The following is a 6,000-nucleotide window of genomic DNA, read 5'->3' on the forward strand; positions in this document are numbered from 1 at the left end:
CTTCATTTTATTTGAAGAAACTATCAGCATATAACACAATTTAATGCTTTTCTCTTTTAACCTCTCTTCATCTGGCCTCAGGCACAATACATTTTTTTGTTTGTCTCCAATGTTCAGTTTTCTCCATCTTTCTTGCCTTGACACATTAGGGGTATCCTAAAATTCAGTCATCAAATCCTTCCTTTGTTATATAGCTCACTCCCTCCTTCACTCCTTGTAGATTATCACCCATAGTCTTATAACTCTCAACCTCATACCTTCCACCTAAATCTCTTTCCTGAACCATATAATCAAACACCCACCATGTACAGGTTTGTTAAACTTCTACAAATAAACTTAATTCACACATAACCTCATCTTTCCCATTTACCCTTTTTCCCTTACAGACTTTTCCTGTTCCACTGAATTACTACTCTTTTCTTTTGGTTGTTCAGACTAAAAGGACTCTGTGTGTGTGTGTGTGTGTGTGTGTGTGTGTGTGTGTGTGTGTGTAACTATTTGTGACTTTCTTACCCTGCTTCCAATCAATCAGAAGTAGCCTTTACTTTCACAATATGTACAGACCTTCACTACTTTTCATTACCTTTACCAACAATTCACTTAAATTATTCATGAATGGCTATCACCTGTCACTGAAATTACTGCAATAACTTCTTAGTGAGTACTTCGTATTTTATACTTGTCCACCTGCAGTCTGCCCTCAATATAGCAGGGAAAGTCATGCTTTTAACTATAATTCAGATCTTGTCATTTCTCTACACAAAATCTGTTGAGTTGCTTATTTTCCTCAAAGTTGAAAAAATCAGTCTTTGCAGTTTCTTACAAAAGCCTTACCAGACCAGCTTTCTTCCCTTTCTAGACTCAGACTTTACTTATCAATTGGTCCACTCTTTCCTAGCTCTCTTTGGCCTTCTTGGTTTTCCTAAATAACCAAGACATCCTGCTGCCCCATTGCTCTATATTCACATCTTTCATGTGCCTACATGGTTTACTCTTTCACCTCCTTAAAACCTTTGCTGGTAAGTTGCATTCTTTCTGAGACTTTTCTCTTTTCTTTTCTTTTCTCTTACTTTGGCCAGTCATGGGCTTGAACTCATGTCCAAGGCACAGTCTCTGAGCTTCTTTTGCTCAAGGCTAGCACTCTATCACTTGAGCCCCAGAGCCACTTCCAGCTTTTTCTGTGTATGTGGTACTGAGGAATCAAATCCAGGGTTTATGCATGCTAGGCAAGCACTTTACAACAAAGCCACATTCCCAGCCCCTCTCTGAGGCTTTTCTGACTGCTATATCTGATACTGAAGTGATGATTCTATCCTCTTTTTGTAGTTCATATATTCCAGAGAATTTTGGAAAATGCAGTTTTGTAATACCAGAGAGATAATTTTTAAAATTATTTTTTCCCTCTGAAATGTCAAATTCATAAACAAAGGGCTTTTGTCTTTTTAAAAAAATATGCATCTCCGGTACTTTGATGTTCTTCACAGGGTAAACACTAATAAATATTTGATGAATAGGTAAAACAACTGATTAAGTAATATGTCAGTGAGAAATTGGGAGCAGAGCACTAACATTCTCTTACAGAGAAGTCATCTAGATAATATGAGAAGGAAAAAAATAAGGAGAAATTTCAAATCACTTTTGCTGAAATTTTACTTTGCTAAAGTTATACAAACATAAGAAGTAATCAGCCAGATCAACATTAAATGCAAAGGGAAGAAAGATGTCAAAATGATTCAGGAGCGGAATCTAAAGCATCTAATGTCAGCTTGGGGAGATAGTGTCTCTATGGCTTTTTGAATGGAAAAACTTGACATTGGTTTGTTCTACATTCATTACCAGATTGTACCAGCAACCAATAGGCCATGTCTGAAATGAACCATTAAATGTAGTCCTTTGCAGAGTTAACACAAATTATATCATTCTGAGAAGTGCTTTGACATAACTTGGAGTTAAACATTTGCTGTAAGTGTAGCTGTTTATGGTAATAATTGACAAACCATGTTTAGGCTAATGTGTATTTGGTAGAAGTTGTTTTATTAACCCAAGACATTACTGGATTCTGAAAAAGTAACAAATTCTGGTTGTGTTTTGAAAACTATTGGATAACCACGATGGTTGCTAAGGAGCTGAGTTTATTAATTGACCACATATAATATGACATTTCCAACTTTCCATTCCATTCAAAAATTTGCATTTTCTTTGATAAATATTAAAAATATACAATTCTAACTTTCCAAAATGGGTTGGTACAACATGGCCCAAACCTTTGAATGCAGGAGGGATAAAGATTATTAGCTTTTCTTCCTTATGTGAGCATTCATCCCCTTCCCACCTCCACGTGGAGTGCCGGTTTTCTTCCTTTTCACATAAAGATTAGACGCTATTTCTTTAAAAAAAAATCAAAGCTATTTTTTTTAGCAATTTTATTACTTTAAACCTTGGAAAATTAATATAGAAAATTGAAACTTAGTAATCTTGATATTTATATGACAAATAATGAAAAGAAATGTGCCTTCCTAGGTCCATCTATCAATGTGGAAATAAGTTCTATACAACTCCAGGGAGCTTATTTTGTTTCTATAAGCACGCTGCCCAAATCGCTGTTACTTCCTGATCGAAGTAGATAACTGTAGCTAGTGTTTACTAAGGTCTCTGTGACCAGGCTATATAAACGTTGAATTTCCATAACTTATTTGCACAAATTCATTCTCTCTCACTGATTGAGAAGATCAAACTATGGAACTTACGTAACTTCCAAAGCTCATAAGGCTAAGAAGTAATGGGGGTGAAATTAGAAGCAGATATGGTTGTGCCTGTAACAGAGTGTATACTTAAACGCTCCTCTTTGCTCTTCAGCATCTACTAATCACCCTCTAGCCATGGGGAATATCCAATGTCATCATTCTGTGAATTAAATAGATAGGAGAGTCATCCTGACTTAACTCTTCCAGAGCTGCTTTGTTGGTACCCACTGTGTGTCACATCCTGAGAACACAGACACAAAGGCCCAAGTGTGCTTCTCATGTCAGACATAGATCACACAAGAATATATTTTCCTTAATAATTGTAAAAAAAAACCCTCAGTTTGAATTTAGAGTGATAGCAACCACTTTTGCACTAGAAATAGCTGAAAACAATGACTACCTATGCTAAATCTCTCTCTCTAGTGCTGCTAATGAGATTTGAATTCAGGGCTAAACACTCTCACTTGGCTTTTTCACTCTTTTTTTTTTTTTGTCGGTTGTGGGGTTTGAACTCTGGGCCTGGGTGCTGTCCTTCAGCTCTTCAGCTCAAGGTGAGCACTGAACCACTTAAGCCATAGTGCCATTTCCAGTTTTCGGGAGGTTTATTGGAGATAAGAGTCTCACAGATTTTCCTGCCTAGGCTGGCTTTGAACTGTGATCCTCAGATCTCAGCTTTTTGAGCAGCTAGGATTACAAGCATGAGTCACCAGCACCCAGCTGGCTTTTTCACTCTTTACTGGTGCTCTACCACTTGAACCACCCCTATGTCCAAGGTGTTTTTGTGGTTGAATGGAGGGAAGAGTCTCATAGACTTTTCTGCTTTGGCTGGTTTCAAACTATGATCGTCAGATCTCAGCCACATGAGTAACTAGGATTACAGATGGGAGCCACCAGTTTCTGGCCACTTTTCTCTTCTTATAACATAGTTCTGTTGAAATATTTACTCTCCTTCTATTTGTCTTAGGCTGTATTTCCATGGCTGGCTTGACCATTGAGGGGGGTTGAGAATTTGTTTTGTTAATTATTAGTTGGACATGGTATTTGTTTACACATGTGTGTTCTGGACAAGGAGACATGAGAGGTCATAAGGTGATGTGAATTATAAGAAACAACTTACAATGTTTGTGAAATAAAAACTAGAAAATGGTAAAGTCTTTCTGAGTGTGGAGATTGTGTGTTGAAGCTGTTACAGGTGTTTCAGAAGAGGTTTCAAAGAGATGATTTTAGAAATGGATCCTGAATATATACCACATTTTCTTGATCCATTAATCTACTGAGGAGCATCTGGGTTGGTTCCATATATTAGCAATGGAATTCTATGCCTCCATCAGAAAGAATGATATTGCCCCATTTGTTAGGAAATGGAAAGACTTGGAAAAAATTATATTAAGTGAAGTAAGCCAGGCCCAAAGAAACATAGGTCCCATGGTTTCTCTTATTTGCAATAACTAGTATATGTCTGAGACAAGCAGAAATAGTCAGTTAAGTTCATGTCAGGCGAAATGAACCCCAAGATTAGGACTCAAGTGTTTTTTCTTTCTTGCTATTGTTTCTAACATATTTATAAGATATTTCTTTGTTGCTTTGTATGTCCCTCCCCAACAGTATAACCCCTGTTTTCATTGTATTTGATGTGGTATATTTTGTGGAGGGAAGGGAAAAAAGAAATTGTTTAAATAGGGATACAGGTGGATCCACTGCAATAATGAGATGTACAAGGTGTTATGTCGAAAATGAGCTTTACAACTTTGGCCAGGGTGGTGGCCGGGGGTGGGAGAGGGGAGGGAAGAGGGGGGATGGGAAGGGATGGAAAGGGAAAACCAAGGAGGAGGCAACAATGCTTGATAAGAAATGTACTCATTACCTTGCTCATGTAATTGTAACCCCTCTGTACGGTATTTTCACAATAAAAAAAAAGAAGAGAAAAAGTAAAAAAAGAAAAAAGAAATAGATCCTGAAGAATGTGTAGTGGTAAGGTGAGGACTTTTGGCACCTTGTGTGGAAACAGCATGAGCAAAGCTGTAGAGTACATAATGTATAAGATAACATTGGGGATGGTAGTCAGGAGTTCTTATGTAGTAAGAAATAGCCGTGTAGGGAAAGATTACATAATCTTTGATTATCAGAATAAAGAGCCAAGACTTTCCCTTTATGAAATGAAATTGCACAGAAAATTCTGTCTAGTATCTCATCTAGAGATGATTTGGCCTGGAGAAAATGTGAAGGGCAGTACATGCCTTTATTAATATCCAGATTATAAAGAAAAGAGGTTGTATAAACTTTAGGACATTATTAATAATTAATCATAAAGATGTGGGTTTTTACTCAGATGTTAAACAGACTACTGTTTGATCAGATTCATAATGGAATGATTAAGATCATTTAGACTATGCATTACAATCTAAAATTATTTATAATATACATTATAGTCCACATTTATTTTAAGAAGAGTTTAAGACTATAATTTATAATCAAAATTATTTGACATTTCAACAAAATATTCAAGAAGAAAAATATTTTCTTCACACTAATTTGGCAGCAATTCTCTTGAATGAGGAATGTGAGAGGAAATGAAAGATTGACTAGCCAATGCCCTGAGGAACAATTCATGGTCTAGGAAGTATACATTCTACTGCAGCTCAGGGAAGGAGCACTTTGTGTTTGTAATTTAAGCTGTAATTTGGGTTGTGATATGGTGACACTAAGTGGCTGAGAACGGAAAGGCTGTGTCAATGGAAATCAAAATAAGAACAAAAAATTACACTTGTAAATGGCATTTATGACTCCCTGGCAACAACATAAGAAAATGATATCCATAATAACTCGGAATCATTAAACTGATACCAACTACTAGCAATTTTTTCCTTCTGTGAAGCTTAAGATTTTGATAAATGGTTGATTAAAAAAATGAATTGTATGACCTGAATTGAAAGATATGATATATATATACTTGAAAGATATATCTATTTTTTAACTAAATAAAAACACTCTGCTACTATAGCAAGTTCATAGCTTTATTTTCCTTTATCCTTTAGAGATTGGTTTTTTAAAAAGTTGTAATTTGTCTACTGAAAGTAAATCAATTTCCTAGTCTAATATTCATTCATTTGTTCATTTGATAAATTAGATGAAATCATTTCATGTTATTACTTTGGGGTTAAAATGGTTTAACATTGCCAATTATGTATTATTCAAACTCTGTTTGCTAAAAGCTTCTAGGTAATGACCTAGATACATGGTCTGGCTGTAGATGGAG

Source organism: Dipodomys ordii, unplaced genomic scaffold (assembly GCF_000151885.1).
Source record: "Dipodomys ordii isolate 6190 unplaced genomic scaffold, Dord_2.0 Scaffold45, whole genome shotgun sequence".
NCBI classification, from domain to species: domain Eukaryota; kingdom Metazoa; phylum Chordata; class Mammalia; order Rodentia; family Heteromyidae; genus Dipodomys; species Dipodomys ordii.